Source organism: Pteropus alecto, unplaced genomic scaffold, assembly GCF_000325575.1.
Source record: "Pteropus alecto unplaced genomic scaffold, ASM32557v1 scaffold231, whole genome shotgun sequence".
Classification (NCBI taxonomy): domain Eukaryota; kingdom Metazoa; phylum Chordata; class Mammalia; order Chiroptera; family Pteropodidae; genus Pteropus; species Pteropus alecto.
Genome location: NW_006431805.1, coordinates 1378439 through 1388474, shown reverse-complemented (window position 1 = coordinate 1388474; position 10036 = coordinate 1378439).

The window sequence follows — 10036 nt, the reverse complement described above, 5'->3', positions numbered from 1 at the left end:
TTTATGGTTCCATATAAATTTTAAGATTATTTATTCTAGTTCTCCAAAAAATGTCATTGGTATTTTGATAGTGATTGCATTGAATCTATAGATTGCTTTAAGTAGTATGGCCATTTTAGCAAAGTTGATTCTTCCTACCCATGAGCACAATATATGCTTCCATTAATTCATATATTTTTAACTTCTTTTTTCACTGATCTATAATGTTCAGAGAACAGGTCTTTTACTTCCTTGGTTAATTTGATTCCCAGGTATTTTATAGTTTTTGATGCAATTTTAAATAGGACTGTTTTCTCAATTTCTCTTTCTGAAAGTTCATCATTGGTGTATAAAAATGCCATTGATTTCTGAATATTAATTTTGTATCCTGTTACTTGACTGAATTCATTGATCAGTTAACAGTATTTTGGTGGAATCTTTAGGATCCTCTATATATAGTATCATGTCTTCTGCAAATAACAAGAGTTTTGCTTCTTCCTTTCCAATTCAGATGCCTTTTATTTCTCTTTCTTGTCTTATTACCATGGCTAAGACTTCCAGTACAATGTTGAAGTGGAGTGGTGAAAGTGGGCATCTTGTGTTATTCTTGATCTTAAGGAAAATGCTTTTAGCATTTTCTCATTAAGAATAATGTTAGCCATATGTTTGTCATATATAGCTTTTATTATGTTGAGATATGTTTCCTCTATTTTCACTTTGCTGAAAGTTTTTATCATAAATGGATGCTGGATTTTCTGCAACTATCGATATCATCACATGATCTTATCTTTTGATTTGTTAATATGGTGTATCACATTAATTGATTTATGGATATTGTACCAAACTTGCATCTCAGGAATAAATCCAACTTGATCATGGTGTATGATATTTTTAATGCATTGCCGAATTTGGTTTGTTAATATTTTGTTGAAGATTTTTGCATCAATGTTCATAAGAGATATAGGCCTATAGCTTTTTATTTTTTTGTAATGTCTTTGTTTTTGGAATCAAGGTGATGGCGGCCTCATAAAAAGGAGTTAGGGAGCCTTCCCTCTTCATGAATTTTTTGAAACTTTGAGAAGAACAGGTGTTAATTTTTCCTTGAATATGCGGTAAAATTTGTCTATGAAGTCATCTGGTTCAGGACTTTTGTTTTTTGGGAGGTTTTTGATTACCGATTCAATTTCGTTGGTGTTATTTGGTCAATTCAGATTTTCTGTTTCTTCTTGACTCACTCTTGGGAAATTATATATTACTAGAAATGTATCCATTTCTTCCAGATTGTCCAGGTGTATAATTGCTCAGAGTATTTTCTAATGGTCCTTTGCATTTCTGTGGAGTCCGTAGTTATTTCTCCTCTTTTATTTCTGACTTTATTTATTTGAGTCCTCTCTCTTTTTTCCTTGATGAGTCTGGTGAAGGGCTTGTCAATTTTGTTTATCCTTTCAAAGAACCAGCCTTTGGTTTTATTAATATTTTGTAATTTTTAGACTCTGTTTCATTTATTTCCACTCTGATCTTTATTATTTAATTCATTCTGCTCAGCTCGGGCTTTGTTTGCTTTACTTTTTCTACTTCTTTTAAGTGTATGGTTAGACTGTTTAATTGAGCTTTTTCTTGTTTCTTGAGGTAGGACTGTATTGCTATGAATTTCCCTCTTAGAACTGCTTTCGTTGTGTCCCATAGATTTGGAGTCATTGTGTCTTCATTTTCATTTGTCTCTATGTAACTTTTGATTTCTTCCTTGATCTCTTTGTTAACCATTCATTGTTTAGTAGAATGTTATTTATCCTCCATGTGTTTGTGTATTTTCCAGTTTTTTTTTTCTTGTAGTTGATTTCTAGTTTCATATCATTGTGATTGGAGAAGACGGTGGATATGATTTCAATCTTCTTAAATTGATTGATACTTGTTTTGTGTCCTAACATGTGGTTTATCCTTGAAAATGTTCCATGAGAATGTATATTTTGCTGTTTTAGGTGAAATGCTCTGAAAATTTCTCTTAAATACATCTGGTCTAGTGTGTTTTAGTACCATTGTTTTCTTGGTGTTTTTTTGTCTGAAAAATCTGTTCATTGGTGTCAATGGGGTGTTAAAGTCTCCTACTTCGAGTGTATTACTCTTGGTCTCTCTTTTTATTTCAGTCAATAAGTGCTTTATGTATGTAGGTGCTCCCATGTTGGGTACATATAGGTTTACTAGGGTTATGTCTTTTTGATTTATTGATCCTTTCATCATTATGCAATGTCCTTCTTTGTCTCTTATTATAGCTTTCGATTTGAAGTTTATTTTGTCTGATTTAAGTATTACTACACTAGGTTTTACTTTTTCATTTCCATTTGAGTTAAATAGCTTTTTCTATCCCATTACTTTCAGTACGTGAGTGTCATTTGATATGAAGTGTGTACCTTGTAGATAGCATATGCATGAGTCTTGTTTTCTTTTTCTTTTCTTTAAATTTTTTGTTTATTTATTTTTTATTTTTTTTTAATTCCCCCACACACTTCTACTCCTGACCTACGGATGTTGCCATCTCCCCTTAAGAACTGGATCTCTGAAGGCGGGACGTCTCCTCCCATGTGCTCATGGTGCACACCCGGTGCCTGGCATACCCAGGGGGCCTGTTGCACCCGGGGCATGGGCCATGGTTCCGCTGGGGCTTGAACCCAGGACCTTCTGTATGTAAAGCAGACATGCTAACCACTACTCTATGGAAACATCCCGGGTCTTGTTTTCTTATCCATTTGCCTATCATATGTCTTTTGATTGGAGCATTTAATTTATTTACATTTAAAATGATTATTGATAGGTACATCGTTATTGTCACTTTGTTTTTTGTATTTGTTTTGCCCCCCATTTTTTTTTTTTTTCTACAGAAGTCTCTTTAACCTTTCTTGTAATACCGGCTTGTTGGTGAAGAATTCCTTAAGCTTTTTCTTGTCTTTATCTCATCTTCCATTTTAAACAAAATCCTTGCTGGAAAGAGTATTCATGGTTGTACATTCTTATTCTTTATAACTTTTAACATTTATTGCGAGTCTCTTATGGCCTGCAAAGTTTCCATTGAAAAGTCATTCTTATGATGGTATCCTTGTAAGTAACTTATGGGGGTACCTTTGTAAGTAACTAACTGCCTTTCTCTTGCTGTTTTTGATTCTTTTGGTCTTTGACCTTTGGCATTTTAATTATGATATGTCTTGGTGTGGGTCTGTTTGAATTCCTCTTGTTTGAGACTCTTTTTGCTTCCTGAATTCTGTGTCTAATTCCTTTGCAAAATTAGGACATTTTTCTGTCATTATTTCTTCAAATAGTTTCTCAATCCCTTGCTCTCTCTCTTCTCCTTTGGGTACTCCTATGATGCAGATATTGTTATGCTTCATGTTGTCCCAGAGGTCTTGTAAACTATCCTCGATTTTTAAAATTCTTTTTTCTTCTTGCTGTTCTGATTGGATGTTTTCTGCTACTTCGTCTTCCAGTTCACTGATTCTGTCTTCTGCTTCATCAAATCTACTGTTGAATCCTTCTAGTGTATTCTTCATTTTAGTTATTGTATTCTTCATTTCTATCTGTTTTATTTCTTTTACGTTTTCTATATCCCTTTTGATGCTTATTATCTCTCTGTTGAGGTTCTCATTGAGCTCATCCATTTTCCTCTTAAGTTCATTGAGCATCCTTATAACCATTATTTTGAACTCTGTCTTTAGTAGGTTGCTTGCCTCCATTTCATTTAGCTTATTTTCTGGAGTTTTCTCTTGTTGTTTCATTTGTGGTATGTTTCTTTATTTTCTCATTTAATTAGCCTTTCTGTGTTTAGTTCTATGTGTTAAGAATATTTGTTTCATCTCTCAGCCTTGGCCAGATGGCCTTATGTGGAAGATGTCCTGTGCTGCTTAGTGGCACACTCTCCTTGATCCCCTGTGTCGGGGGCTCTGGATGTGATCTTTTTGTGGGTTGTGTGTGATCTTCTGTTGTAGCTAAGCCTTTAATTGGTGTTAAAACATCAGTGGAAGGGATTAAAGGTTGGGCTGACTAACTATGGGAATTGTCTGTGCACACAGAGTATGAGTTACTATATAGGGGCTAACCTCACTGAGGGGGATTTTCCTAGCAGGCTTGTGTACTTGCTGAGACCACCTTTTGTGTGTACCACTTATGGGATTAGTCAGAAGTTGCTTTGTTTTGTTCTAATATCAGCATCCAGGTGTATTTGTTTTGTGGCCCCTTGGGAGGGGCTTCCCAGTAGGCCAAGGTCAGGAACTGACTTTGATTGCTTGGGGCTCCTTAGTGGGAGTTACAGAGTGATCTGCAGATGGTTGCTATCTATGCTGTATCTATAAGTAAGTGGAAGAGACAATGCTGTAGGCCGCATTCCAGTTACCCAATCCCCGTATCTGGCTTAGGGCAGTTTAGCAGAAGAACCACTGCCTCCTAGTTGTCTGTAAGTCTCCAGAATTGGAAGAACTTTTAGGTTATATGCATGTTGTGTGGTGCAGGGACCCTGAGAGTCACCTGTACCTATTGAACAGATTTCTTCCTGCTACTGCAGTGTCAGTTTACAAGCCAGCACTGTTTCTGTGGCTCCTTGTACAAGGTTTAGATTGTAGCAAGGCCAGCTGCTGCCCATCTCGGGCCTGCAAATACCACTGAAAGCTTCTCCCAGATGGGCGGGCTTTGCGTGGACCACATGAACTGAGTGCTGTTGTTTGCTGTTGAATTCGTGACCCAAGGAAATCACAGGATGGGACTGGGTTGTCTGGGAGCAGACTCGCCAAAGGTAATTTGTCAGTTAGCTGGAACATCATTTCAGTGAGGCACAGGGCTATCAGGACTATACAGCATCAGATTTGCTGCCAGTTCTGGGACTGTAAACTCCCACCAAAGTGACATATTACTGCGGGACCTACTGCCATCTGTGATGGGCCCACAGACCCCAAGATCGGCCCAAATAATATTGTATTTCATGCTGGCAGCAGTGACATCACTGTATTACATGAACTTTGCTCACTTCACTGGTCAATGTCTGTTGACTACAATGAATGTGCAACCTGGCTAGGGTCAGGGCAGGGACAGATGACTGTCATTGTGCTGCAGGGACTTTTTGGATTGGATGGGGCAGGATCTCAGTGACTTAAGGGCTGTCAGGTCAATACAGCCTCAGTTTTCTGCAACTTCTGTTTCTGTACATTCCCTCAGTAGTCACAGATCACAATGAGACCAGATGCTATCTGGATTGGTCTCACAGACTCCTGCGATCCCCCCAAGAGGTGTGACAGCTAGTACAGGCAGCAGTGCTCTGCCCACAACATTTTCCCCCAAAATGTTGCAGCCAAGGTATGTTGCCTGCACAGAATGTGCAAACTCAGAGGAGGGCAAGGTGGGGGTGGCTGCCTTTCAAAGGGCTGCAAGCACTTTGTGGTTTGGGTGAAGCAGGATCTCAGGAAGACAAGGGCCATCAGGTGAATACAGCCTTATTTTGCTGCAACTTCTGTGCCTGTATGTTTCTGCTGTAGTCACACATCACAGTGAGAACAGCTGCTGTCTGTGGTAGTCTCACAGACTCCTGCTATTCCCCCAAGCGATTTTGCAACTCCTGCAGGCAGCAGTGATCTACCCGCAATTGATTTCCCCAAAACGCTCTCACTGCGCTAGTTGAGGTCTGTGGACTGTGGGAAATGCATAATCCTAGAGAGTAGTAGGGCAGATGCAGCTGTCTGTCAAATGGCTGCTCGCACTTTGTGGATTGGGGAAGTTGGATATCATGGAGACAAGAGATGTTGGGCAAATACAGGTTGTTTTGCTGCACCTCTTGTACCCCTGCATTCCCGCTGTAGTCACAGATCACAGTGAGACCAGCTGCTGTCTGGGATGGTCCCACAGACCCCTGCAATCCCTCCACGCTATATTGCAGCTTTTGTAGGCAGCAGAGGTCTGCCACAACTGATTTCCCCGCTATGCCCGCACAGTTATAGCCAAAGTTTTTTGCCTGTGCTTAATGTGAGACATGGGGGAGGGGTGGGGCCCTGGACATTGTCTATCAATGGGCCGCCTGGGGCAATCTGTGGTTTGGGTGATATGGGATCTCAGAGAGACAATGGCTGTCAGGTCAATACTTCCTTAGTCTTGCTGCAACTTTGGTAACTGTGCGTTCCCACCAAAGTCGCTGATCACAGCAAGACAAACTGTTGTCTGGAACTGACCCACAGATCTTCGATGTCCACCCAAGTTCATGTTGGCAGCAGTGATCTGCTTGAAACTCTCTGAAATGTATGCTCACAGCGCTGGCTGCCTGTTGTGAATGTTTGTTCCTGAAATGGTGCAGGGCTTGGCAGCCACCCAGCAACAATCTGCCTTGGGCAATCGGCAGGTTGGGTGGGACGGGCTGGCACCTCAGGCCAGTGCAGCTTCTGAATTGGTCCAGTGGGAGGATCTGCAAAGGTAAGCTGTCGCCATCTGTAGATTGCCCTGTAAGTGGGCCCTGACTGAGGCACAATGGCTGCTGCCTGTCTAGTTCTTGTTTGGGCACCAGTTAATGAAGTCTTTCCCTGCGTGAATCTTGTGCGAGCCTCTGACGCACCACTGGTGTCCCAGATGAGTGTCCACAGGTGAGAGAGCCTGTGTGTGAGCCCTTTAAAGGGGCATCTAAGGTTTTAATTTCCTTTCGTTTTACCCAGACAGCCCAAATCTCCACTGATTTTTAAAATCAGAGTTTTTGGAAACTCTCCTTCCCTGGGCTAGGACCCTGGGCTGGGGTGCCCCTGAATGAGACTAGGGTCCCTTTCTCCTTTAGGGAGGGCCTCTGTAGCCTTACTTCACCTCCCTGTTTTCCTCCACCACCCACGGATGCGGATGCAGCCTGATTTGCAACTTTGCCTCTCCTACTGGCTTTGATGTGGCTCCTTCTTTATATTATCATGCATATGTGTTATGATCAGTTGGACTTCAGGTGATTTTCCACGGTGATTATTTTATAATTTGGTTGCGATTTCAATGCGGGCTTGAGAGGATGCAAACCCCACTTTAACCTAGTCCATTATCTTTCTCCCATTTCTCCCCCATGCCTTCTTATCTTCACTAAGCCCACTTGTTTAGGGTATACTTATTCTCTTTAACTTGATTTCAGGAGTACAGTTGCTCTGGCTTTAGCCCATACTCCCAGATTTGGTTGAGCTGTACAGAGCTCTTTGCAAAAATATCTCCTCTGTCTGACTACATTTTATTCAAACATAAAAATCGTTTGGGCAGCAAAGTATACTTTGTATTAGTTGAATTCCTATTTTTCTCATTAAAACAAGAATGAATTTGATAACTGACAGGAGATGGAGAACAATATTTAACTTGTAGTCTCTTTTCATCATGGTTTTGATTTTTTCTTTAATGAAGGCCATGAAAAGTTCTGAAATAATTTGTCAATGTTACAATTAGGAATCTTCATAAATGGTATGTTCCCTTAGGCTTTCATTTGGGTTTTCTTTCAATGGAATAACAGTTCCATGTGCTATCGATGTTCATAATAAAATATTAATTTGCCTAATCATTTTTTCCCATTTCCCCTTTTATGATTGATGCCAAATTGCAGGGAATAGCAAATGATTGTTATTATTGGACATCTACAATACATAAAGAATTGATCTAGGGATTCTGAAGAGGAGAAGTATGTCCTCAAGTATAATCTAATAAGAAGAGAAAGAAATTTGAGGATTAAGATCCACTCCCATAAATTTCCAAAGAATGTTAGGGTAGCTATTGATGCAAAATCCTAAAATCACTTTTCTTTAGACTTTTGATGAATCATATATTTTAAGTGATTCATGAAACTCTAAGTTCAGTTGGTTGTTTCAGCCTCCAAAGTACTTTGTTACCTTGGAAAAATTTGTATTCCCCCACAAAGATAATGAGGATAGATGGATAAATGAAAAGACCTGATATTAAACACAATGATACATTCATTTAAAAAATAATTTGCTGTCTATCTACACCAAAACTTGTGATAAGCACGAGGGAACCATCAGTTAATAATTTAGACATAGTACTTGTTCTTATGAGATTAAGTTTTAGTGGAGAAGAGAGACAGTAAATAACTGAATAATTTAAATGTAATTGGAGGAGTAACGTCAGAACATGGCAGAATGAGAGACATCCCCAGATCTCTCCCTTTGAAACAAAAATAAGCTGAACATCTAAATCTCATCAAAAACACCTAAACTATGCACCAGCATATGCGAGCATGGGATATGCGCACAAGAGCTACCAGAAGTCAGAACTGCAGGACAGGTGGTAGACTGGGAGAAACAAAGAAGCTGCCTCTAGAAGCCAAAGCTCCCTGTAGGAGGAGGGAGAGGAGAGGGTGTGCCGGGTTCCTTGAACAGCCCTGCCTGGGACAGCTGTGAGCTCACGTGATGAGCGGCAGTGACCAGGCTTCACGGCAGAAAGTGGAGATGACAGAGGAGTGAGTATAGCAGAGAAAAAAACAGTTGATTTTCACCAGCCATGGCTGCAAAACATAAGGCTGAGCCACAGCCCCCATTAACCAACCTGGAGGACCCCATCCCCATATCCTCAAAGACCAAACACCGTAGACCCCAGGAAAATCTGAGCAAACACTACTGAAACTGTTGCTAACACTGACATGGAATGAGAATGAGGGTAGCAGATGTGATTGAATATCTATAAGAAAAAAAAAAAAAGCATTGTTAAAACTTTATATAAAGCAGGGGTCCAAGAGACTAAGACACCGTCTACTGGAAACCAAAAGAAAAACGCATTCTTTGCAACAAGCCAAAGATAAACTTTTATATAAAAATATTCTTCCTGTAAAAAAAGCAGATAACACTTCCATTAATGCCTAGGCAGAGATATAGTCCATTAAACACCATGAAAAACCAAGGTGACAGAGCATCTCAGAAAGAAATAGAAAAATCTCCAGAAAATAAGCTTAAAGGCATAGAAATATGCAATTTAAATGACAGAGAATTCAGGATGGTTCCTCTGAAAAAGATCAATGAGATCCAAAATTATTCACATCAACAATTTCAAGAAGTGAAAAACAACTTGATGAGCAGAATGAGTTCTTTATCAAGAAGATAGAAACCCTCAAAAAGAACCAAAGAGAACTTCTGGAGGTGAAGAACACACTGAAAGAGATGAAAATTTAAATAGCAATCTTGAAAATAGAGTCGACCAAATGGTAGAAAGGATCAGTGATATCGAAGACAGAAATCTAGAAATAAATCAGAAAGAAAAAGAGAGAAATGAAGAATGAAAAATAATAAAAGAGAAATACAAATCTAGCTGATACCATCAGGAGAGGAAACATAAGAATAATGGACATTATCAAAGTGAGGAAAAGAAGCAAGGATTAGAAAACATTTTCAGGGAAATAGTTGGTGAGGATTTCACAAATCGAAGGAATGAGCTGGAGCTTGGAATTCAAGAAGTCAACATAACGCCCAATTATCTCAACTCAAAGAGGCCTTCTTCAAGACACATTGTATTAAAATTATCAAAAATCAATGACAAAGACAGAATTCTCGGGGCAGCCAGGGAAAAGAAGATGGAAACCTATGAAGGAAAACCCATTAGAAGATCATTGCACTTCTCAGCACAAACCTTACATGCCAGAAAGGAGTGGAATCAAATATTCAACCTATTAAGTTTAAAGAACTACCAGCTAAGAATAAAGTATCAAGCAAAGCTCTCCTTTACAATGAAGAAGAAATAAAGACCTTTCCAGGTACAAAAATGAGGGAATTCTCTACTATGAGGCCTGCATTACAGTAAATGCTGAAAGGGTTCAGTTCACCTTAAACAAAATGGCGAAACAAAAAACAACAAACACACACACATAACTAGGAATAAGGTGACTAGCAGGCAGATATAAACAGAAGACTGCAATACTTGCAAAGAACAAGGCATTATAAGCTTAAATAATAAGAAGAGATTTGCTATAACAAGATAGGAATGAATGTTGAGCATACATAGAGACAAATTGAGACAACAATAACTGAAAAGGGGAGGATCCACAGATCAAAATTTGCACAGGGGAATGGAGACAAGGCAC